The 27848-nt window shown below is 38.7% G+C and overlaps 1 long non-coding RNA gene across 1 annotated transcript in view; it reads right to left on the bottom strand.

Annotated features, from left to right (window-relative positions):
* Window positions 1–27848, bottom strand: part of LOC142145149 (uncharacterized) — a 131996-nt gene that overhangs the window by 19179 nt on the left and 84969 nt on the right. Inside the window, exon 2 of the long non-coding RNA XR_012689831.1 lies at window positions 21055–21102. This is a non-coding gene — a long non-coding RNA (uncharacterized LOC142145149). The remainder of the gene's footprint in view (window positions 1–21054; window positions 21103–27848) is intronic.

Genomic DNA, 27848 nt, shown 5'->3' with positions numbered 1-27848 from the left:
ATCACGCTTCCCTGTTTGGCAGTCAGATGGGCGAGTCTGAGTTTGTCGGAGGCCGGGGGAACGTTACCTGACTGACCTCTATTATGCCAACTGTGAAGTTTGGTGGAGGAGAGATAATGGTATGGGGCTGTTTTTCACAGTTTGGGCTAGGCCCCTTTTCTCCAGTGAAGGACAATCTTAATGCTTCAGCATACCAGGTCATTTTAAACAATACAATGCTTCCAACTTGTGGCAACAGTTTGGGGGATTCCAACATGACTGTGCCCCAGCACACAAAGCAAGGATTACAAAGACATGATTTAATGAGTTTGGTGTGCCTGACCTCATAAATGCTCTACAGAATGAATGGGCACAAATTCCCACAGAAACACTCCAACATCTTGTGGAAAGTCTTCCAAGATGAGTGGAAGCTGTTATCACTGCAAAAGGAGGACCAACTCCATATTAAAGTATATGTATTTGAATACAATGTCATTACAGTCCCTGTTGGTGTAATGGTCAAGTGTCCAAATACTTTTGTCCATATAGTGTATATCTCCTAATGTATCCCGTTTTAATAAATGCCCTCATATCATGGAAGTTTATAAATGCATATTTGCAACATTTAAATAGCAAATAACCCTCATTGATTGTTCTGGTACTAGAGTTATTACTATAATAAGGCAAGATGAGAACAAGCAAAAAATTAGCATTGTAGGAACAGGTATGAAATTAGAGGAGGATCTAAACAAAATATGTATTGCTTAGAGAATACATCTTCATATAGTATTACCTACTTTTCAGCAAGTAATTTGACAATAGCAACAGAAGATGAATTATGTTGGTGGTTGTAGTGGAGGTGGGACAAGATCGCTGTTTTAGCCATGTGCAGATAAAAATATATTGGAGTCGGGTAGCATCTTTCCATACAGTGACTTAAGCAGCAGGTTGTGTAGGAACACCAATTAGTGGTCATTTATGAACCGCAAACAGCACAGACAATGCTTATATGTATTTGTGTCTACTTCTAACTAACGCATTTCAAGGTGCACTTTCACTTCCCAGTCGGTGGAACTGCATTAAAAAAGCAATATCATCATCATCATCATTTATTTATTTATATACCACCACTGATTCCGCAGCGCTGTATAGAGAACTCATTCACATCAGTCTCTGTCTATTGGAGCTTACTGTCTAAATTCCCTAACATACACACACAGACAGAGAGAGAGACTAGGGTCAATTTTTGATAGCAGCCAATTAACCTACTAGTATGTTTTTGGAGTGTGGGACGAAACCGGAGCACCCAGAGGAAACCCACGCAAACACGGGGATGTGCCTTGCTTTGTGGGTTTGCGTATATTCCTGAAAATGGTGGGTATAATGAGAATGTCCACACTACTTCCAATGGCCTTTAGTGGCATCAACACTTCTCTCTTTCTGGTACCTAGCATCCAACTGGGCTTGCTTATTGCTTTACTATATTGTCTACCAACCTTTTAGTCACCTGAAATAGTGACTCAAAGATTCATTTTCCTCCTCAGTTTTACCACTTTTATGTCATTAATATTAAATTCAGCCATAGGATGTTTGAGAGCCAAGCGAATGATTTTACATTTTTGGGGTATTGAACTGTAGTTGCCATTCTGTTGACCATTCCTCTAATCTACCTAGTTCATCAATCATTTTGGCTAGAACACTCCAACCATATACATCATCTGCAAATAAGGAATACTTTCTATTTAATATTAGTACCTTTACTGCTCAGGTTACCCTCATTCATATAATAAATTAACCACAAGTGTAATTAAATCTAATATCTTCATTGCAGGTGTCACTTTTGAGTATTGTTTTCCTATTACATTGCTTGATGTGTACCTAGAAATGTGCTTTTCTGCGAAATATAAATGAAAAATGCAAATTATGCCCCATTAAACATATAGGCAATATGGAAAGGTTCTGCACTCTCCTGCTAAAGAGGAAGTGACCCATAAATGAGCCCTCTCCATCCCTTTTTCTAATTTAAATAATGACATCCCACAAAAATTAAATTGCATTTTTGCGTGTATTTGCACTAATGCTCCTAACCCACATGGAACAACAAATGCCCCTGGACAACCCACTGGTAATCCCACTCTCCCATTGAGAGCTGCAACCCATCTCCTCCCACGATATAGTCATCTTGTACCACAAGTCCACGCACTTCACTGTAAAACCGCTTTCAATTGCACAGACGTGTTCTACTATTGTGGTTCCAAAATGACCACTGTGGTGAAAGGTAGGGGGTATATTAGTAATATGTTCCAATTGCCTGGGATCTCCTTTGCTCACAGTATATTTAGGGATACCACAGCTATTAATCCTTAGAGTGAAAATTGTACATGCTATATTTTTATTTGTGTTGCATTTGTCAAACTAAGTGTCAATATATATGTGTGAGAATGCTGAAGTAAATTTCTGGGATAGAGGCTAATTCCCATTAAGGGGTCAAACTGATTAGTTCTTTCACTTATCTGGCAGTATCTGTCTATTGTCCCTAATGTGTACCCTGCATTGTCTCCTGAAAATAACCATCTTACTCATCAAAGCTAACCCAATGTTGAAGCCGAGGGGTAGGAAGGTGGTCCTACCTCCTAGACCAGTCTCCCTAAAGACAAGACCAACCAATAGCATACCTACATCGGGGAACCTGAACCCAAAACCTGGAAGGGCAAGGCTGGTAAAACAAGAGGATATAGTCCCCAGACCAAAGAGTGCAAGGAAGAGAGCTCAGGACTGGCCATGGATAAAGGTTCCAACAGTACCGAGTGACTGTGAGCCATATGCCAAAATGTGATCTATCTTGCTGCCAAAGCACAAGTGGTGCCAGCTCATGACACTAGCTGCTGGTGGAGGTCTGCTGAAATTGGGAGACACTTTCACCTAGTCTATTGCTTGCTAGAATGGTGACAGGCCAAGTGTAAATCAGTAGGAAGCTTGTCCAGGATTTCTTAGGTCCAGGTATAGTCTCTCTCTGTGCATGGTCCCCTGTGTATATCTGCTGACACCAATATATTTACCTTGATTTCTAATTACTCATATAACCAATTTACAAAATAAATCCCTGTTTATTTTTCATTGACTACTTGTCTGAATGCTTGCCATAAAAAGGTGCCTGGGGCATCCAATCTCATAGTCCCACCAAGCAGGTAACTAGCTGAATGGCCACCCAGTAGTCATTGAGAGGCTATTGTTACAACCCTTAAAGTCTGTTACCTCTTCTATAAGGTGTTATTTGAGGTCCTACAAATTTTTAAAAATACATTTTGCATTGAAAAATTACCTCTTTTTGAAAACCAAATATGGTTTTATTGGTGTTTAAAAGTTTCTACTGCTTTGCCATGAGTTCTGTATATGTGTTTACAATCATATGGCTAATTTGGTTCTCTATTCTTTTGCTAGGTAAAGTAACAGTATGATAGACCCCCTTCATATTAATGTACTGAGTTGATAAATTAGATTCTCTGTACAGAATAATTCACGAAATGCACTCACTTTCACTAACTATGTATGAATAAATAAAGTGATAGTAGTTCATTATAAATAGAATATCATATATTTAAATAAAATATGTACATTTTGTAAGTATTTTTTTGCATTAATCATAAGCACTACTCCAATCATGAAAATAAATAATCCAGTGAGATAATTATTTCCAATGCTTTTCACCAGAGATTTTTTGGGAGCATTTTTATTGAGAACCCTGCAGGCATGCCAGTTAGATGAGCCAATCATCGTGATCCCAGAGGCTCAGAAGCAGCAGCCATGACAGAGATTGTCACATTTTCAGGAAGAACCACAAGCTGAGCAGGGACCCACTATCACCTGCTTGTGCAGGAAAGCTCTAAAGATGTGTCAAATAGATTTATACAGAGGCTGGTAAAAAATAAAGCACAGCTAGGCGACCCTAATGAAAATAGCACACACTCTGTGGTTTTACGCTTTCTCTCATTAATTCTTTTCAAAGATTTACCTTTGTAATAAAGCTCATCCTGTGCTCATACTTATTATTCACAGTGGTTTTCTGCAATTCGGGACAATGCTAGTCCTATATATTACAATTCACTTGAGTGCATAGTTCAACAAAATACAGTTTTTACAGATGTCTTCAAACTTTTATGTTTACTTTGCATTACTCATTATTCATTATTACATTTTCTGCCTGTATGTATAGTTTTGTTGTTTTAATGTTTTTTTAATATCCATATGTACAAGATATATTTCTTCTCAAATAACCTGTTTGCCATCAGGGCATCATTTGTATGCATTCACCTCAGCATATCTGTATTCCAAAGAAATTCTGCTTATTTGTAAGTATAGTTTGCTTTTCTATGACTTTATCCTACATTTATATCAATGTTATGATATACAGAGAGCTTTGCTTCTCTACATAGTATTATTTATTAATATGAGTTAGAACTGTTATTTGCTTTGCTGATCTAAACTACAATATTAAACATAAACTCCAATACAGCGCCCAGGGTCAGAGCACGGCATCACTGGGTCCCATAACATCATTTGGGGAGAGCCCTTTTTGGCTTTACCGAATATGTGCTTACCCCGCACATGATCTGAAGAGCAGAGCGGGGGCTTTGGTAGGGTGTATCAGTGTGGCCCTGTAGCAGCCACATTGCCTGCAGTTGCTGTAGTTCCATCACTAGTAACACCACTGTGCTTGCAGAGCAATGATATAGCAAAGCTGTGTAGTATAGCTTGATATGTTAGTGCCCTGGGCAAGATAGAATACTGCCCCCCCACAGATACACACACACATTGGTGGGGGGCAAGTAGAGGCAACCTGGCAGGCGCGGGCTGGGAGGCATCAGCCCGGGGGGCGCCTGTAATCCAAAAAAAAACATTTGCATTTTTGGCAGGGGACGGGGGGAGGCGGCTGGCCTGAACAGCCGCTAGACTGAGCGGCCCGGGTGCCCGCTGCCCCCCTGCCCCCCGTTCCAGCCCGCCCCTGCAACCTGGGCACATATTGCACCACCTGCAATATTGCTCTGCAATTTTGCCACAGCCTTTGTTTATTTCCAGCACAAATACAAATATTATTTAGGGTCAAGGTGATATCCAAACCAAAGGCTGCAAATTGTGCCCAATTAGCCCCCACCTCACTGCTCTATGTTAGAGTCTGTTTACATTAGATAGCTGGTCACAGGTGCATTATCAATTTTAAAATTGCTTGTAAAATGCATGTGTCTTACCGATCACTGTTTCCTGTGACAACACACTTATCTGTTCACAAATTAGAATGTGCAAATATCTGATGTGCTGGAAACCTTTCAAGAATTTAGATGTGAAAGACTTTAAGATGTGTTAAGCTGTCAGCAGGCAAGAGTATTATCATAGGGTTTAATAATCCCTAAAACACCAGCATTTTGCAAGCTATTAAAAGTAGAGATGAGTGGTTTGGATTCAGAGAAATCCAACAAGATCCGATGTTGGGGATCCAAGTTTAACCGAGTCATGACTCGTTTCTTGTGTCAAAATTGGATCTGAAAATGAAGCAAAATAATTTCTGGGAAAATAACGGACCAATATTTTTCTTTCTTTCAGCTATATCCCTCCCTCGTGTACTCATCTGCCATTTTAGAAGAGAGAGTGTTGTCTGCAAGGCTGTGCTCTGAAAATCGTGTTTACACTACATACTACAGTATTAAGCTGGGTACACACTACAGGGTTTTCATCCAATATTCGGCTCAACCAGGCGACATACGACCGCTCGTTCGAAAGTCGGGTCAGTGTGTGTAGTGACACGATGGTCGAAAGTCTGCCCAAATGGATGATTGTCGCCTCATTTGGTTGGTCGTAGCGTTCAATATTTTCGTTCCAATCTCCTTTCCACTGTGTATAAATGTCCGAGCGATCCACGACAATCCTCCAATACTTCCTCGAGCTCTGCTCCGTTGGGGGCGTGTGTATGGAAATTTCTGATGCCTGTACCTGTCCCACGTGGTGCGTTATCCTCACATCACTGACTTGTGTTTTGTATACATGTGTATTGCACCTGTCTGGTTGCAGACCATTACACTTGTGTAAAGCACCTGTGTTATGTAACCCTTTGCATCTATATTGGGAACCTATTCATATTTACCCTTTATAAACATATACCTTTATAAACTAGTAAACTTATAAATTCATATTAACTTTTTTTAACTAATATTTGAAAAATACCCAGAATAAATTACAGTGTTAATGCAACAGTTTTATTGTAGGAAAAAGTACAAAAAATGTTATTGTAGAATATTACAAGTGATAAATATAGTATTACACTCTAAAGGTGCTAGTGGTTTGTGGCAGAACAGTTCCAAACAGCATATACATTTCAACAAAATTATTCTTAAGGTTTCTATTTTTTTTTCTTGATGTCGCTTATATTCCCTTTGATTTCTTTAAAATAATCCTTGAGCTTTACAACGTTTTTTCTCCTTTCATCGGATATGACGATGGTATCTACAAAACAAGGAAATAAAAAATGTTTAGCATTAAACTTCTATATCTGTAATAAAGTTAACAAAAGTCCAACACCAGAAACAGTCTCATTTGTTCACCTTCTCTCACCTGCATCTCGACAGCTGCAACCTACACCCACAACACCGTCCTCATCAATATCCTCAGTAGCGATCGGAGTTAGCCCTGCATCCCACTTGGTAAAGCTCGATGACTCCTGTACTATGATTGAATCCTCTGAAGAATGTTTGAGTGGTAGTCCAACTGCTGCTGCTGTTGCTGCTGCTGGGGGTGAATCTTCCTCCCATAAGAAGCCCAGGAAGAAGAGCACTAGTACTTTACAACAATTAACTGTGAAACAATCTTTTGCTAGAGGAAGCAAATATGACAGCAGTCACCCAGTTGCAAAGCGGATCACAGACGTCATGGCGATTATGCTAGTGTTAGATCTGCATCCAATATCCACTATAAACGAAGTTGGTTTTTCACAATTAATTAATGTTTTGTGTCCCCGTTACAAAATTCCATCGCAACACCATTTTTCACGACAAGCTATTCCGCAACTGTACAAAAACGTTCGTAAAAATGTACTAATTGGGCTCAAAAATGCCATTCTAACAACTGTACACTTAACCACAGATACGTAGACAAGTGGAAGTGGCCAAGCCAAAGATTATATGACTGTGACAGCCAACTGGGTTGGTCAGTCGCCTTCACAAGCAGGAACAGCAGCAGCATGTACAACACTACGTAACATTTCTCACAGGCAGGCTACTCTTTTTTTTTTTATTTCACTATTAGTGTATGTGAATAATATACACCCAAACACAAAAGCTGCTTTGGGCATTTCTATTTATCGTACAGTCTTTGCAGGCTGATTTTTTTTATATCTCACTATAAGTGTAGGGTGTAATATACAGTTAGACACTCAACTGACTTTTTGTTATGGATTTCAATAGCTCTTTTTAGTGCGTTGTCTGGTACCCTGAATTGGTGTGCATCTGATAAAAGCACACATCCCGGAGGGGTCAGCGCTCGTTGACATTATTAGCTGTAGAATTACCTCGCTTATCCAAGAAACAGGTGGAGCACTCGTTGCCATATATTAGCTGTAGAATTACCTCAATTATCCAAGAAACAGGTGGAGCGATCGATCGTTGCCATGTATTACCTGTAGAATTACCTCACTTATCCAAGAAACATGTGAAGCGCTCGTTGCAAAGTTTCCTAGATGTGGTAGGAACTGCCGTGTGTTTGAGTCATTGCTCTGTCGCTTACCATCCAGACAGATTGCTGCACTATTTGGCTGAAAGTGTATGAAAACTATATTGTGACCTGTGAGATGGTCAAAATTGAATGGAAATTAATGGAAATTAGTGTTAGTGAGGTTAATTATAATGTAGGTACAAAATAATACCTAAATTATGTGATTTTAGCCCATAAAATGGAATTTTGTAAAAAATAGCAATACAAAACCAAACAAAACCAAAACCAGAACACGCAAGGGCGGTTTTGGCAAAACCAAAACAAAAAAACGAAGGTAATCCAGATCCAAAACCAAAACCAAAACACAGGGGTCAGTGAGCATCTCTAGTTGTAATCAATAAATAGCACCTTATTTCACTTGATCATTGTTTCAGTGTGATATTACAATGTGGACATGGGAACCTTTACAGCTGCTCTGTACACAGTTATGTGCCAGAGTATTAGGCTCCATATCTGTACTCTAGTGTTCCTGTACATCTTTTAGCTGATTCCTGTGATTCTGACCCAGGCCATTCAAGACCTCTCTTCTGCTTGCTGTTCTGGTACTCTTTCTGGTTTTCATTGTAGCTGACCCGGCCTGTCCTGATATTGTCTTCTGAGAATTTGTTTTGGTACTACACTCTCTGTCTATATACCAGTCGTTTGCCAGGGCCCCTGGTGTAAACCAGGGATTGTTAGACTCTGTACCTCTGTTACTGGTAGTGCTAATCCAGGTTGTCAATAAAGAATCCACTAAATCCGCTAGAATCGTAACAGGCAAGCACAGACAGATTGTTCATAATTAGCCATGGCCTCAGAAGTGAAAGTTGGAAGAGGAAGTAAACAGGAAAGTGGGAGAGGGTAGCAGATCATGAACCAACCTCCAGCTTAAGACTTGACTGCTCCACTCCATGTGATGGGGAGCTGAGCAAGTCAGGGAGCTGTGGTCATGTCTGCATTGGGCAGAAAAAAATAAAATAAACAGCAAGAAGGTCCCATAAGTCAATGTCAGCCCCCATAACCTAGGGCTTGCTCCTCTCTATAAAAAAAAAATACTGAATCCCACGCCAGTGCTCCCATTATATTTGCTGCCTAGGTGGTGGCACATGTTGCACAGCCTTAGTTATGGCTGGTATGCAAGACACCGTCCTAAATGAGCAGTAACATAAACCTTAATATGAGCTATATACATAATAGATTCAACCACAAATTCACTAATTTTTTTCCACTTAAGAAAGGTAGATATATTTTGAACTAGTGTTTCCATCAGATGTTCCTTTTGCCACATTTGTAAACCAAAAGGATTTGTGCTATAAGGGTCAATAAGAACCAACAATTCACTACTTTCTTGGTTTGGTTGTTAACATTCGTAACATGTGATCACCAGCCAATAATACCATACGCTACAGAAAACACTAAGCAACCCGGAGTAAAGTTCTTGCAATGCCCCGATCTCTCCTATTCTAGATTTTAGAAACTATGGGAATCCCTCATTTGAAAGAGGACAGTCCCTTCTTCAAATGATCTGCCCCCTTATTAGTTAATGTTTGGTGATCACCAGACAATAGTGTGATGGCCCAGGGGTGATTGTATGGGATAAGGTGGCTGGTACCTTTGGGTAGCATGGACCTATGAACCTATGAACTCCGGTCCTTGATTCTCATCATCTGTATTAAGTTTGGCCGGACTCAATAGGACTGAGCGTCACTATAGGGCTTAATAAATACAAATTTATTTAAAAGACTGCAGACCCTAAGGCTTGGCAATAAATGTAGCCCTTATTTTAAGTGGCATTCAAATATACAATACACAGTACTAAATCACATGCAATTATAAACAGAACACAGCAGCTACAACAGACATTCACAATAAGGTTAACAATGCAGAAGAGATATATATTATACTCTAACAATTTACTAAGATTTTACTAAGCAATCTAATAGTACTATACAGCATTGAAACATTGGGGGCCCCTTCTGGAAAATTATGCACAAATAAACAGTGATTTGTGCAAATAATGCAGTCTCTTTTCGTCAAAGTTGCTTGTGTTACAGTAAGATTAATGTGCACTCATTTAGGTGCACAAATTGATCAAGTCCTGAGCTGGCTAATCGAGGCTTAATACTTTTTGTCTTCAGGCTACTTCATAGCATTAACTGTGTACAGTCATGGGCAAAAGTTTTGAGAATGGCACAAGTGTTGGTTTTCACAAAGTTTGCTGCTTCAGTGTTTTTAGACCTTTTTGTCAATATTTGCAGTGTTGACCCTTCTTTTTGAAGACCTCTGCAATTTGCCCTGGCATGCTGTCAATAAACTTCTGGGCCACATACTGACTGATGGCCACCCATTTTTGCCTAATCAATGCTTTGAGTTTTTCAGAATTTGTAGGTTTTTGTTTGTCCACCTGCCTCTTGAGGATTGAATACAAGTTCTCAATGGGATTAAGGTCTGGGGAGTTTCCGGGCCATGGACCCAAAATTTCCATGTTTTGATCTCCGAGCCACTTAGGTATCACTTTTGTCTTATGGCAATGTGCTCCATTATGCTGGAACATACATTGTTCATCACCAAACTGTTCTTGAATGGTTGGGAGAAGTTGCTCTTGGAGGATGTTTTGGTACCATTCTTTAGTCATGGCTGTGTTCTAAGGCAAAATTGTGAGTGAGCCGACTCCCTTGGCTGAGAAGCAACCCCACACATGAATAGTCTCAAGATGCTTTACTGTTGGCATGACACAGGGCTGATGGTAGCGCTCACCTTCCCTTCTCCAGACAAGCGTTTTTCCAGATGCCCCAAACAATCTGAAAGAGAATTCATCAGAAAAAATGTCTTTACCCCAGTCCTCAGCAGTCCAATCCCTGTACCTTTTGCAGAATATCAGTCTGTCCCTGTTGTTTTTCCTGGAGAGAAGTGGCTTCATTGCTGGCCTTCTTGACACCAAGCCATCCTCCAAAAGTCTTCACCTCACTGTGCGTGCAGATGCACTCACACCTGCCTACTGCGATTCCTAGGCAAGCTCTCCACTGGCCCTGATCCTGCACTTGAATCAACTTTAGGAGACAGTCCTGGTGCTTGCTGGACTTTTTTGGTTATCCTGAAGCCTTCTTCACAACTATTACACCTCCCTAAGTGAAGTTCTTGATGATCCGATAAATTGTTGATTTAGGTGCAATCTTTTTAGCAGCAATATCCTTGCCTGTGAAGCCCTTTTTGTGCAACGCAATAATGACCGCACGTGTTTCCTTGCAGATAACCATGGTTAACAGAGGAAGAACAATGATTTTAAGCACCACCCTCATTTTAAAGCTTCCAGTCTGTTATTCTAACTCAATCAGCATGACAGAGTGATCTCCAGCCTTGTCCTCGTCAACACTCTCACCTGTGTTAACAAGAGAACCACTGACTTGATGTCAGCTGGTCCTTTTGTGTCAGGGCTGAAATGCAGTGGAAATGTTGTTTTTGGGATAAAGTTCATTGTCATGGTAAAGAGGGACTTTGAAATTAATTGCAATTCATCTGATCACTCTTCATGACATTTTGGAGTATATGTAAAATGCAATCATAAAAACTGAGGCAGCAGACTTTGTGAAAAATAATATTTGGTTGATTGTCTATTTTTAAAAATGGGCTACTCATATTATTCGTACACATTTTATACATTTCATTGAAGACAATGTAAACTTGCAAAAAAGTAGGGATGTGCACCGGCGACTTTTGAGGTCTCGTGTTTTGTGTTTTGGATCCGGATTTTCATTATTTTTGGGGTTCGGATTTGTCTCGCAAAACACTCGACGAAAGGTCTCGGTTCGGATTTAAGGTTTTGGATTCGGATTTTTTTGGGAAAAAACATAAAAAGTTTAAAAATCAAGTTTTTGGGCTTATTTTCACTCCTATGCTATTAGTAACCTCAATAACATTCAATAACAAGCATTTCCACTAATTTACAGTGTATTCTGAACACCTCACAATATAGTTATTAGTCCAAAATGTTGCAACGAGGTATCTTTCTGGACTGCGTAGAGGAGTGGGTCACCACAATATATATAATAAGAAAACCATCAACTTGTATGATTCGCACCAATAAATGAACCTGGACTGCGTAGAGGAGTGGGTCACCACAATATATATAATAAGAAAACCATCAACTTGTATGATTCGCACCAATAAATGTACCTGGACTGCGTAGAGGAGTGGGTCACCACAATATATATTAAAAACCCTGAACTTGTATGATTCGCACCAATAAATGTACCTGGACTGCGTAGAGGAGTGGGTCACCACAATATATATTAAAAACCCTGAACTTTTATGATTCGCACCAATAAATGTATCTGGACTGGGTAGAGGAGTGGGTCACCACAATATATATAATAAGAAAACCATCAACTTGTATGATTCGCACCAATAAATGTACCTGGACTGTGTAGAGGAGTGGGTCACCACAATATATATTAAAAACCCTGAACTTGTATGATTCGCACCAATAAATGTACCTGGACTGCGTAGAGGAGTGGGTCACCACAATATATATTAAAAACCCTGAACTTGTATGATTTGCACCAATAAATGTGCTGCAGAATGTGTGAACTTTGTAATATTGCAGTACAAATGGACTTATACTGCTGGATTGGTTTTGCAAATTTGGTTATAATTATATATTTTTTTTTTAATTTTTAATTTTTTATTTTTTTTTACTTTTTTTTTATTTTTTAAAAACTTGGGAATAATGGGGAAATAACTATGCCCTTAGAAGCACAGAGCACAGGACACAGCACCACTGGACTGAACAGGACACGGCACAGGACCCAGCAGCACTACGGAACTCAGCAGGACAGAGCACAGGACACAGCACCACTGGACTGATACTGCAGAATGTGTGAACTTTGTAATATTGCAGTACCACTGGACTTTTACTGCTGAATGTGTGAACTTGGTAATATTGCAGTACCAATGGGCTTATACTGCAGGATTGGTTGTGCAAATTTTGTGGTAATTAAAAAAAATTAAATTAGTTTTTGGTATTTTTTTAAATAACTTTTTTTTATTTTTTTAAACACAGGGGAATATTGGGGAAATAACTATGCCCTTAGAAGCACAGAGCACAGGACACAGCACCACTGGACTGAACAGGACACAGCACAGGACCCAGCAGCACCACTGACCTTAGAAGGACAGAGCACAGCACACAGCACCACTGGACTGATACTGCAGAACACAGCACAGCACAGCACAGCACAGAACTAAACAGCACAGTACAGAACTAAACAGCACAGCACGAGATCTACCAGGACAGAGGACCACCTAACACACCCTCCCTCTACCCTGATCAATGCCCGAGTGAAGATGGCGGCGACTAGCGGGGAATTTATAGGATCCGAGTATCGCAAGATCCGACAACGGGATTATGAGTCAGAGCCTCAGTTTCAGATTTGAATTTGGCGCCAATACCCGGATCTGTCTCGGATCCGACTCGGATCGGCAACGTTCGGGTGGGCTCGGATTTCAGAAATCCGAGTGCGCTCATCTCTACAAAAAAGTGCATTATCATTTTCAAGTGTGACTTTTACTATGAAAACCTATGTGTATTATCCTGTTTTTTGCTGTATTGGAAAGGTTTACTTTACTTCTTTCAACTCCAATAATATAAACACATTTTTGGCTATTTTGGGTAGATTTTCTTTTGAGTGTCAAGAGCTATTTTCTGAAAATTTAAAGTCTTCTAAAAAAAATAAAAATTCAAGCCATAGATTTTGTAAATACTGCATATATTAATTACTGGTTTTGAATGTTGGAATGTGACCAGCCCAAAAAGTGACAAAATATGCTCAGCACATGGATGACAAAGGACTCAATGGCGAAGGGGTTTAAGTATTGATATTCATGCCATCTAATACACTGAAAAATATATTGAAATATGGCTATTTTTTATATGTGCACTTTGGCTTAAATATTTTAATATTTTGTAAAAAGGCATAAAAAAGAGTCTTCATTGTAAATACAGAATAGTTCATATATACAGATGTAAATGATTTGTTTGTAATCTGCTTTACAAATATGCTTTGAACAGATTGCAGTAATTTCCCATTTTTTTCATTTAATTATATTATGATCATTTATATATATATATCTTACCTTACAAAAGTGATTTACCATTTATCAGTAGCATTGTTTATTCATTTATAATATCAAATATTAATATGGTTAATCGATAATTTACAAGCAAGTTTTTCATGGTGATGATTCCACCTTTACTAGTTATGAAAAAAATCTGTCACATTGAATATTCATATTTGTAACATAATACACGCAATATGCGCACAAACAATTTAATGAATGTGAGAAGGCTGAATTTCAAATTATGTCATTTATTAAAGCAACAAAATAAAAATAAGCCCAATATCAGAGAGATGTTTTTGTTCAAGTTATTGCTTGCTAAGGCCTATTAAGGATTTAAAAAAATAAATCAGCAAATTTGGCACAGTGTCCTCTCAACAATCTGCAATAAAATGGTTCATCAGATTTAGTTTGAAAATTTTACACACTATTTAACATGCATTTTAACCATTTTATGATCACATCCTTTCTGTGTCAGAGTGGTCAAAATTTGACGATGAGCCGACATAGATAGACAGCAGGTGCTAATGGTGGTCATGCGCTTCCAGGTGCCCTAATAGACCTAGCATATAAGAAAGGGAAAAGGCCTGTTCAGGAATTAATTGATTTTGATCCTGCCCCTCTATTTGCTGGAACAGTGCTCAAAATGTAGACGTTCCTGAGATACAGGTAACACCAGATTCAATACATTTTAATATGCGGGGGATTCCTCAGACCTCTAATATTATAATATATATAGTTTTGTAAGTTATAAATATAATAATAATAATGGGGGGAAAAAATTGGGGAATGTTTAAAATAAACATAACTAAAACAAGTCACTAGGGGCCTGATGTAGTCAGATGACAATTTACACTGAAACTGTAAGGGTAAATTGCATCCCGTAATTTACACAGGATTCCAAGTAACACGGATCTTTAGATCATGCGACTCAGAATACTATGCAAATTACACAAACACACCTCTTTCTCTGCCTCAGGGGCAGGCTGGGCTGGGAGGCAAGGTCCCTGGGCCGCTCCCATAGTGGGCTACCTTAGGCTGGGTCATTGGGCCATCTGCATTTTTTCCTTTAAAATGTTCCTAATCGGCTGCCGAGTCAAGTCTTGTCTCCCCGAGCTAAAATTTGCCAGATCTCCCCTGATCTGCCTTATGGGCTGGTATGTACGATACTGTCACACGCCGGGTGATCGGGCCATACACCCGATCCCTGGCACACTTTCCTGCTCCGGACGTCCGTCGCTCCGGGTCGGGCACGGTCATATTTGCTCCGGGTCTGTGCATCCTGTCCCTCCTGTCAATTTCCTCGGTCCCTCTCTCATTGGTTGGAGTTTTGGCTCCACAAGTTTAAAAGCACCTCCTCAGTATCCTCAGTGCCTGTTCTTTATGTTCCATAGCATTCTGATGTTGCTCTTTGTCCTTCTGCTCGTCTGTGGAGCTGACACTCCATTACAGCGCTTCTCCTCTGCTCATGTGAAATCTGCTGGATGAAATAACTTGTGAGTTTCTGCTGCCATTTCAGTGATAACCAGTTGTCTGCAGAGCTGACACTCTATTATAGCGCTTCTTCTCTGTTCCTGTGGAATTTGCTGACTGCTGGACGAAATACCTCCTGAGTATTCTGCCGCCATTCCAGTGGTAACCAGTTGTCTGCAGAGGTGACACTCTATTATAGCGCTTCTCCTCTGTTCCTGTGGCATCTGCTGACTGCTGAACAAACACCTCCTGAGTGTTCTGTCACCATTCCAGTGGTAACCAGTCATCTGCAGAGCTGACACTTTACTATAGCGCTTCTCCTCTGTTCCTGTGGAAATCTGTTGACTGCTGAACAAACACCTCCTGAGTGTCCTGCCGCCATTCCATTGGTAAACAATTGTCTGCAGAGCTGACACCCTACTATTGCCGACCCCTCAGGCTTGTTCCTTTAAGAAGCTCCGTCTAGTTACTCCTAGCAAGGGTAGCAACCTGTAGGGAGAAGCAGCTAAGCCCAAACCGCCTTGCGGCTGGTCCCTGGTGAACACCATCTCCTTGTTAGACTCAGCGCCTTGCTGAGGCGTTGTTTCTAGATTGCTGCAGGATCCTGTTCATCTACCATTCTGGCATCAGAATTGTGACAGATACACTTAAGCGTATCAGTCACTGCAGCCCTGTAAAGCAGATTAATTAATTAATTAATGTAAAAAAAAATGCTTCTCCCCCCCAAATAGCACTACGGTTGGTTAAGCTGTTTGGGAGGGGGTGCACAACTTTTTTTATAAAATTTAATATTTTTGTACTTCCCAATTTTAATTCTGCAAGGTCTGTTGCACAAGCAGAAAGCACTCACAAAAGATACGTCTCCTAGAGACCTATCTGCGACTGCTTTCAACTCAGCATAGCATGTAAGGTGCGTAAACCTGCATTTACATTGCTAGGCTCACCCACTAACTTCCACCTCTCTAAGTGCAGAGAGGTGCAGGGGGAAATCTGTCTCAGTCTGAGTGCAAACTGAGACGGATCCTTGGCTAAAAATACAATTTGCATTGTTCAGTTGGACTTGCGTCCGACTCTACATCATGTTCTAAGTCTATACACTCAATGTCCCAAAGTCATCTCAAATCTCAAAAATATTGTCCTCCCACCCTCAGCCCACTTGCATGTTAAGCATTTATGAGCACAGCATATTGTACACATATGTAAATATAGGACAAGAAGAAAGTAAAAAAACAAAGAACATTTAGAATGAAAAAAAAACCTTACTGGGTGACAACAGTAACAGTGTCAGACTTTCTATAGAGTATATTTTGTGTCCTATACTTGGGAGAACTATCTGATTACATTAAAGCAATGAGGAGAAGGATCATTGTAAGGGGATTTTTTCGTATTTTGACTTGTGTTCCCTATATAAAGCTCATATATAACTATATATTTCATGAAACAGGCGCACCCAGGGCCGTAACTAGGGCTGTGCGACAGGGGCGACCGCCCAGGGCGCAACGCTGAAGGGGGGCGCAATTTAGGAATATTTTAGGTTAATTTGGTTAAAATTGAGGGCTAGGGGGGCGTCATTTGTCTTTCTCGCCCAGGGCGCTAGAATTCTAAGTTACAGCTCTGGGCACACCAATAAAAAATGAAAATCTGTCTGACCATAAACCATCCAGTCATGGACGGCTTAAGGAACAAAATTAGTGACAGAAATGCAACAAAGTTATAAGAGATGCACAACTTTTTATTACTGCTTTGAGGGAACAGGGGTATTTTTTATTCATAGAAATTCAGCTGTTTTATAAAGCAAAGGTTTCAGAAATGTAATTAACAGGGGCCTAGTTATCAACAGGTCCCCATTTGCTGCAATAAAAAATCCTATTGCAGCAATATTTTCAAAAACATATCACCAGGACAGCTGAGCGAATGTAAGCTTAGCTGGCGAACTGGAATAGGCAACTGGCGGCCCAGACTCTACATGCACAGTGGAACTGAAAAGACCATATTTGAGCCTTCAGTTCAACTTATAAAAAAAATAAAAGCATTAAACGTTGGAAAATATATAAAGAATGTAAAAAAAAGTATCTTTAAACATTAAAAACATGATTCTCATTCAAAAACAAAAGCAACATTTCTTAGTGATTTTAATTATCTCCATCTCTATCTCCATCTCTTCATCTGTTCATTGTTATAAAAGTTTCCCTATGCAAAGGCAGTGTTATCTCTAGCGGTAAGCCTTTCATGTATAGGGTGAAGCAAAAAAATATCTCTGCTACAGACGACAACTCACATTTTAATAAATCGGCCGCTTAGTCTTGGTATTTAAAAAACTGTCCTCGTACTGTCCTTCTTTCTTTGTTTTTTCCTTTTTTTTTTCATACCACTTAGTTCCATATAGGTCATTTAAAAAAAAAAAAAAAAAAAATATATATATATATATATATATATATATATATATATATATATATATATCATTAGTGGTATTCAAATTGAGAGATTTGTTTTATTTTAAAGGTGATCTCATTTAACTAGTTGTTCTCACGTCTGGCTCCTTTATTTCCATGTATGTTATCACCTGATTACTTGTACATAATGTGCTAAATCATTATCTTCATTGTTATCACAGTGCAAGAAATCACTGATCCATGTTATTACACGTTGGTGGGTCTCCAGCCAACTAGGGCTACCTTCGGATGACTCTGTGACTTTACCAGCCCTACCCTGTTAAATAGATATTCAGTACAGTATTTTAATTCATACAGTTTTTTCATTAAGAATTTACTTTACATATTATGCATTTAAATTGAACTAATCAACATTACCTGACTGTTGGGCGTAGAGAGATGTATACTGTGAAATGGTATTACCTGCTCTCATTGCACCAAAAGCAAAGACAGTTCAACTAATTGTTTCATTTGTCAATGTAGTTATCTACAACGGAACTTATTTAGCATTGCCATCACAAGTTCATTATAGGTAAATAAATAATAACTACTTATTCTAATAACAAATCAAATTGTTTTACTAGATCTCCCAAAAGTTTGGAATAGATAAGAATTATCAAACCTTTATTATATGAGTTTTGAGTATAAGTGCCAAAGTAAGAAAGTAAAAAAGCAATATAAATAGAACAATATTCTTTGTAAAGCAAAATATTATACAGAAAAATAATAAAAATGTTGCACAAATACATTACTTAGTCTTAAATGAATCTGCATAAATATTACAGTTTTAATGGATTTCTGAGCATTTTGACCCATGTATAAATTAGGTAGAGGTTAATACAATAAGGGAATTCCAAAGTGCTTGGGGTTAGCCCAAGGCCAACATACATATAAATAGGCCATCATTTACATAAAGCCCTTAGGCTCTAAGCGTGTTAATGATAACAAAAAATAAAAAGCATAATAATACACTCAGGAAGAAAATACACACAGTAGCTCATTTACAAAGCATGGAAATAAAGTGTTCCCCAAACAATTTTCCAACAGCTTTGCATCAGAATTTACACCATGTATAACAGGCTGAGAAGATGGTGTCTTTTGTAAAGGAATAACATAACACTTGACATATAGATATCCTGTTGTTCTGGTAGCATAATACAGTTTGAATGAGCAGTACATTTTAGAAAAATAATGATAGAAGGGAATTTCTAATGTTTAACTAAGTGTGACGTGTTTATCTTTGTAAGTCTAGAATATACTGTGTACACTATAAGTGCTGCACAACTGTAAGCTGCCAGAAACCTTTCTAATGTGAAATATTTTTTCTAGTTATTTCTATAGTTATTTCTATAATTTGCACACACTCTAATTTCATAAATAATAAATTATAAAAAAATGATATTGAAAAAATCCAGCGCTACAGTGTAATCCACTATATATCTAGAAATTAGAAATAAAAATACTTATATTATTCACGTGGACTTTAGATACACTTGGTTTTGTTCTAGGATATCTTCATTATCCAGTGTTAGTCCATCATATTGCATGTAATACAAAATACAAAAACATAAATATCGCAATCTGTTTCCAAATATAAATACTTTCTGATAGTCAATGTAAAGTGATTATAGGTGTGCCCGTACCGATCAATTTCTTTTAAAAGTGCCCAAAAACAATATCTTTATCCAAGGTGCTTGGTGAGATAGTTTTTACCATACAAAATGACACCGTGTATTCACTCCAACACCCCCTTCTGGTGAGATTCCTACAAGAAGCTGAATGAAAACAGGCCCTCAGAGAGTTCTTTGTCCTTCCAGCTCATTTTTTTGGGGGGAATATTCTTTCACGATCAAAAACAATATAAGAAACAAAGAAAAATATTCAAAAACAATTAAAAAACTTAAAAGAATACATAAAAAGCATCAATGGTATGCAGAGATACTCCTACCAGAGGTATTATCAAATAGCCGTTTATCCAATCACTCATAGATGGTATTAGTGTACCGGGAGTAGTGTTGGTCTTACTGTCTGTCTAATAAATTTCCTGATGTTACTGGAAAAATGGAGGAGCAGTCTCTGAATCTCTTGTATTATCAATCCTTCTACCCAACGCGTTTCGACTTGTTCATAAGTCTTTTTCAAGTAGAATGAATTGTGTTGTCCGCTGGCCATATTTAAACCCCTTCCCACCAATCAGAAGTTATGATGAATTTTAACAGAATAAACCTCTAAAAAACATTTAGCTATTTTCTAAATACAAATCACTAAAAATTCCATTACTACTATGTTCATATATCACAAATATTCGATTTAAATTAGTTTTCACAAATGTAAACATCAATCTTGTCCCGAAACCGTAAGTGATATATATTGGATTACAGTGTAGCGCTGGATTTTTTTCTATATAATTTTTTTTATAATTTATCTTTGTAAGTCTGTAGCATATATCTTGCAAAGCATAACACATAATGTGCATGCACAACAATAATAGCAAGAGGACAGATGTATTTCTTTTTAGGGTGTGACTGCATAATTAGAAACCTGTATTATATATATAACCATAATCTAGATAAATCATAAGCAACTGGATGCATTAAATAAAACAAACCATGAAGCTTTATTTTCAGCTAAGGATATTTCCCTCCTTGGTTAGATGCAGCATGGCCATGCTATAGGCAGTCACAAATGGCCGCAGTAGAGCAGATAAAGGCCATGAATGCAGCGTTTCTGGAAGTTTGGCAAGGCAAATTCCTTATACAAATGAACTTGTCCTTACATACCCTTCACCGCAGATGTTGTGTCTGTTTGTGTCCTCCTTCATGACAGAGTATGCATGCCTAGATAGGTGCATTTTATATAGTCATTCACATACATGTGTGTATTTTAGGTGCTCCCAGAGACTAGTGAATACACATTTGTCTACATGTTAGTCTGCGCAAAGAACAAGTAATATTTTGACATAATAAGGGTATTAAAGTAGTACCAGAGTCTTTTACTGAGTGCTATGTACTGCACAATAGGTGTGGGTAAACTACAGCTGCCATTACACTGGAACCAAGGAGGTGTGAAGTGTGAGGGCTGCCATTTTCCAGAACAGAGGGTATAGTTGTTGTGCTTTAATACTATTTAATGCTATTACAGAAACCTGAAGTACATACAGCCTTAGATGGAATGAAAAAGATATGAAAATAGTTAGTACACAATCTAGCCTATTTCATTTAATTTAATAATAGCAATTGCTTCACTGGGGAAGGATAATTCACCAATAAGCATATAACGCCATATGTATAATTTAACATAAAAGAAAAGCTTCACATACCTTCCCCTTGGTGCTCTGATTTAGGTTGATACGGGACTGACTCCTTATCTGCTTATAAAAAGAAAAATATATATTATTTCCAACTTCCACCAATTGTCATGCATTAAGTAATATATTGAAAGAACTGTTCCAATCATAGCTAAACAAACACACACAATGAAAACGCATATTAACAATGTGTAAGGAATAATCATACATTGTTGTGCTTTAAAGTGATACATTGGTAATCTATACTGATTTACAAACGCAGTGATGGGCAACTGGCAGCCCTAGGGCCACATGTGGCCCTTCCAGCCTTCACCTGTGACCCCAAGCTCCATCCTGCTTTATCGTCAGATGTGTCTTTTGTAGCCTGTAACCCTTGGTTAAAACTCCTGCTGATTTGTTATTACAGATAATAGTATTGTTTTAACTCACTACTGAGAATAAAGGTCATGTGTGGCCCTATTGCAGGTTAGAGGGCCGTCCGTGCAGCCCCTGATGTGTATCAGGTTGTCTATCACTGTCCTACAGTCTCAGCATCTGTTACACAAATTTAAAAAAAACATCTTAACAGAAATGATTCACTTTGTTTTTGTATTGTAACTTTAAATAGGGGGTAAATAGTTTAACAATATAAAAACAACATCTTTTCAAATGTGTTGACACATGTCAGATACAATGAAATGAAACAAGAAGGTCTAAAAAATGCACTGCAGCGCAACACAAATTACATGCACGTAAAGCCGCAAATACGTACAAGGCACTTACATGAGCTTGACTTGCTTTAGTAATGCATTTCCTTGTTAGCCATATGTTCAAACTGCTAAACCTGTAAGCTTGAAAGGCTATAAATAATCCAGACAATTTAACCATGTCATCCTCAGTCCAGACGTCTAAAATTTTGTAATGTGCCTGATTTCTAAAGAATACATTGTTTTTATTTTGTAGTCTACATTAGTTAATCCTATACATTTTTCTCTAGACATTTGGACGTTCTTTTTAAAAAAAAATTATTTGTTATTACTCAATTATACTGAATAGAAAGTCTGGTGAATCTCTCCTGCACACTTACACTGTTAGGCCTAATACTATGTCGATTTTATAGCAACTACGTGGAAGCTTAGATATAAAAAACATTAGATGTAAAAGTGTAGATGTCAGGGAAAAACTAACATAGGCTTCCCCACGAAATCCCAGGGATGCCATAGAGACGTCAGGAAAATCTGTATTTTGAATACAGCCCTCACGTTGGTGCCATTTTCATAGAATCAAGAGGGCAGAAACAGAATCAGTCAGCTAATACCAACTCACTGGAACCAAAAACACATTTTCATGATTACTATACACAATTTAAATACATTTGTTCTCAGTCATGAGTGGATAAATTGCATCTGGTCATAAACCTGTTTAGATAATGTCTTTCTTATCCCTAGCACCTTTACATATTCCTCATGAAATATAAAATAAGAAAAAAACTAATGTAACCCATGATACATTTCTTTATTTTTTTCATTATTTGATGCATCACAATTTTAAATTTCTATTATTTCTAGTTCTATGTTACATTGGTTAATCTGTGAATAGCTCAAAAGGCATCAAAAGTTATATTAGAGTTATATAGAGTAATAATTATATAAAAAGAATATTTTTTTTCCAATGAAATAAAGTGAAAAATATAATAAAAAAATGAAATGTATATCTTAGTTATAGTTTTCCTTGAAATATCTCTATTTTGGGGGCATGACTTAGTAGCTGAACAAGCCAAGCTTGTTTCTCTACAGCTCCGTGACTGTATGACAGAAATCCCCTACCATTGGGTTTATTTGCTGCTTTTATCAACAGAAAAGACCCCTTACTATTCTTAGAGGATAGGGGCTTCTGAGCCATAGAGCATTTTGCAGTCTCTCCTGCTTTGTTTAATATTCCATGGACTGAGGTGCTACTACTGTAGTTGTCTCAGCGATTCCCTGCTACCCGCACTGGTAATCCGTCATCCTTGTATCATATTAAATACAGATCCTCTTAGGATCTTTAAGAGAAACCAGCACCCATAAGGGCCTATTTATCTTAAAGATCCTAAGAGACTCTGCATTTAATATCCCCACTGATTAAATCCCCTTGGATTCTCATTATTGTTTGGGGTACTTATATTTTTACATAGGAGATCAGTCTCTAAGCAAGTAACAGCTCTCTTGTGGTGCTCTGCTGCCATCTTGTGGCTAAAAACAACTGCTGGTTCATCAGATTGAGAACGTCCTCATTTATCTCCACTTGTTGTCATTCAGCTCCTCTCAAGCTAGAATTAAATACAAGGTCTTAATTAGTTATCTGGGAACCCCTTCAAAGGTCCTCACTGCTTCCTTGATGAACATGTGCAGCACTCCATAGATCTCTGGTGAACATTTTGTCTTTTCTCTCTATTTTCCTAACTTAGCTCCCCTTCTTAGGGAACAAGGTGATCGAAGAGACACAATTAAACAGTAAATTTCAGACCTTTTCTCTGTGGTCCTTAACACAGCAATTACCCTCCTGCAATGTACCCTGCCACATCTCTTGAAGTATAATGTAATTTTTTTTTAAAGGGGCAGAACTGAACATAACAAGATATATAAAACACTCCTATGTCTCTTCCTCTGATCCGTTTCAAGTCAACCTACTTCTGTTAATATGGTACAAAGAAACTGCAATTCTGCTGCTAGCTTCTTTAGCAACCGAAAAGAGAAAAAAGGCTCCCCCCACAAACATCCTGATCTGATTCTACCTGTGACCCCTCTACTTTAGAGGAATCTTCCAAGATCTCAGCATCTCAAGACTGTAAACAATTTAATGATCTCTTACAGAAAATAACAGCCACTTTACAGACAAACTCAGAGCTGCAGTCTCAGGGATTGCCTCAATAGACAACCGCACTGGCTCAATCTAACAGGAAACAGACAAGCTCTGCAAATTTCATAAAGTGATGGATCAAGAAATATTTAAGCTCAAAGCTGATGTTGACCTTCTATGTGATTACATGGAAGAGCTCGAGAATCATTCACGGTGCCATAATCTTAGGGTCAGCAATGTGCCTAATCTCACCAGTAGGTTCCTGAGTCTCTGTAGAGCAATTTATCTTAGATTGAGCCCTCCAAACTCTACACTCTAAGCTGACTGTGTATCAGTTATTCTAAACATTGTGCAGTGACTCCATTATTACCACACAAAAATGCAAATACCTAGGCCTGCCGAAATGCGTCAGTCATATCATATGAAGGAGCGAACATGCTCATTTTTCTCGGTCTTGCTCCAAGAATACTTCAGAAACTTCTGAGACATGATCTCAGTCACAAAGGTCCGCCACAACTGAAAAGTCAAAATCAGGCGGGTTTTCCCGCTTTTACCTAGCATTCACTTATGAAGGCAAGTCATACTCCATCAAGACTGTGCACCAAATAATTGAAGGCTTCAAAAAACTGGGATTCCTCTCAAATAAGACCCTTCATTACTCAATTTTAGCAACTTGGGGGTCGCCCTCAACCAAATGTTCTCAAGTGAAAATCAGCTCATGGAGCATCAGGACTTTGGCACATACTATTACACTCAAAGACCCTATTCAGACAAGCACAGTTCCATAAACAACGTTTTGCCATACTGGTCAATGTTTGCATGATTTGTCCTTTGAGGTTTTCTCTCCCTAGCCACTTCACTTTTTCAGATTATCTAGATCCTCCCCAGTAGAAACCTCGCTGAAGACATGATATTTGTGCAGTGATCCAGAACATCTATATACTTTACCAGTTTGGACTTAACAACTGTTTATCATTATAATGTTTCTCTTAGTTATCAGGTGACAATGCATTTGGTGTTTGATATGTTACAAGCTCACTTCCACTAGTCTTTACGTCTCGTGGTCTCAATTTTCATAGGCCTCAGGCCTTGTCATCAAGTTAGGGTTTGGTGCCTTGGCACATCAGCCTATTCCCTCATTTTCTGGTATCCCGGCTAATTAGTTAAGGTAATCCTCCCTTATGTACCTTAAGATTCTCTTTTCACCCCAGAGTACCATATTAGGGGCAGACCTTGTGTCACTCCTCTTCACTCTACTGTTTATTATAAGCTACTCTAGTCTCATGGGCTGACCTAAGCTCTGGACCCCGCAATGCTCCTAGCCTGGATGTATGCATCATGCCTTTGAAGATCTTATCCCTTAATGCCAATGGCCTGAATTCCCCCAAAAATGTACTCTAATCCTGCATTAGCTCAAGAAACAAAAGTTTCATTTAGTCTTCCATCAGCCTATGCACTTTAAACACTCCAACCCAACCCTCACATCTAAGACATTTTCTCAGATTTTCTATTCCACCTTACCCCAAACACAGAAGGGGACAGCCATCTTAGTACATAACCATGCTGCCCTCAAAATATCAAACTCTTTTTCAGACTCACATGGCCTTTATGATATCATAGTTGCTCAACATAAACACTTATATCTTACTGTTGCTTCAATGTATTCTCTGACTGTGGGTCAGTGTGCTTTCTATGATAGTTTTATGTCACGTTTGGATAAGGTCATCATTAGGGGGGATTTCAACACCCTACTTTGTCATAAGTGGAACCATGAATCACTAAGATTTGCAAAAGCTGTTACGCACTAAGCGCTCTTTGATGGTTGGTGGATCCTTACCCCACAGGTTTCTGCTTAATGACACTGCTGTATAAGGTCTTAGGGATGTGGGGTCCCCCTTGTGTTACACAGATGTCTGGGTGGAGCTTGATGAGTTTAAGTCCAGCTCACGCCTCGCTGGAGACTCAATAAATCCCTCCTGCTGAAACGAAAAACAGTCTCTGAAATTGGGAAATCCAATGAGGAATTCTTTACATTAAATCAATCTCCGGATGTGCCCCTCATCATAAGGCCACAATCGGGGTAATTTTATATTGATAAACTCCACACAGAGGCGGAATTTGAATTTCATCACCAATGACGCTCCAAAGACTAGAATTATACCATATTGCTTGCTCTCAAATTAAATTAAATTAAATTAGATTTTTGTCAGCTAAAGCTGCTAAAACTCTCCACTAGCTCCAAAAAGAATGTTAGGACTGCTAGCATTTTCTTTTGGTGGCCAAACTCCAGGCTAAGCGCGCATGCAACAGTATTTTCCCATTTAAAGACTCTGATCGCCATCTAAAGTATTATACCAAAAAGATAGCATCGTGCTTCCAAGGATTTAACCTCTGAGAAGATCGCTTAAATCTCTAAAAAATGTATTTGCTACTGACCTGGATTACCTCTCAACAATATATTATAAGAAATTACAGAGATTCTTCATCCCAGTTATAAAGGACCTATTAAATGCTACTTTGGGGCATCTAAATTTGATAATGTCACCACCACGGCAAAAGTTATGGTCATTCCCAAGCCCGTCAGAGAGCTTTGCTAAGCTTCTTAAAAATTGACTCAGTGGTGTCATTACTTCACTACCCCATCCATTCCAGATGGGGTTTATCCCCGGGCACCAGACCCTAGAAAATATTCTAAGAATGATAATCTTGATTTAGGTGTCATATATCTCAATGCTTTCAACACTGGTGAGGACATTGGATGCAGAGAAGGTGTTTGTCCAGGTTTCCTGGTCCTTCATGCAAAACAATTTTCTTCATTTTGGCTTTGGGGGCAGCTTCCTTCCAGTGTTGACTTCTTTACCTGAACCCTATGGCTTCTATTTTAACACATGATTTTACCTCACTGTATTTCGTGACCTGCAATGGAACAAGATAGGGATGTTTGTTGTCCCATATTTATGTAATGGTTGGCCCCTCAGAGCATAAGACCGTGTTACATGCTACAGTCATTCTTCTTACATTGTTGAGCCCTATAATGTTGCTACCCAACCTAGAAGCCAAAATACATGCTCTGACGAGGCTGCTGTACATGTTCCAGGCACCCCTGACTGAGGTTCCATAAAAAACTCTTCTCTCTCCATAGCATAAATTATCTCTTCTAATTTATTTGGGCTGGTGGACATCCAAGGGTGAAAATGTGAACTTTCTATAAATCTACTAAAGGGGGGCAGGAGTTCCTAGTTTGTAGTTCTACTTCCTAGCTACACATATCACTCAAAGTGTTTTGTTGCATTCTCCCTATGGCTCTAAAATCTGGGTCTCTTTTGAATCCTACCTCAAAAGTACAATCTCTGTCTCCTTGCTCTGAAATCCACCCCTAAAGTAGAGGTCCTGAATTCAAATGAATCCCCACTGTAGCTATTTCTCTTATATTCTAGTACAAGCAAACCCCAAAATTCAACCACTGCTCTAATCCACTCACTCTCATACCAATCTAGGATAATCTGACATCCCCATCTGTATTTAACCAGTCCTTTTGTTTTTCTCTTAGATATTACGCATTTCTGGGGTTTTCCCTCCTTTGCGGAAATTCAGAAAAAGTATCACATCTTAAACACAGGCTTCTTCTAGTATCTTCAGATATGCCACTTCATTAATACACATTGAAAATGTTGCACTCATTGTTGGCTTAGAGCCCCCTCTTATCCACAAAATATTATTGTTTTCTGTCTGCTAAAGCTCCCCTTAATGACACCCATGAGTTAGCTTGGGCACATGATATGGGGCAGACCAGAGCCGCAACCAGACTTTTTTAGTGCCCGCAGCAGGAGAGAACAATGGTGCCCCTCCCATCTTGGTTGGAGATGTTGCCTCCAAACAGGTTGCACATCTTACTATTGAGGCCTTCTTACACTTTCATGAGTGCTTGACTGCCATTCAAACCTATGCTGATCTCTCCTACATGTTCTTGTAGTTTTGACTACTTC

Source organism: Mixophyes fleayi, chromosome 1 (genome assembly GCF_038048845.1).
Source record: "Mixophyes fleayi isolate aMixFle1 chromosome 1, aMixFle1.hap1, whole genome shotgun sequence".
Classification (NCBI taxonomy): domain Eukaryota; kingdom Metazoa; phylum Chordata; class Amphibia; order Anura; family Limnodynastidae; genus Mixophyes; species Mixophyes fleayi.
The sequence above is the reverse complement of the archived record's forward strand: the minus strand, read 5'-3'. Positions and strand labels throughout refer to the sequence as shown.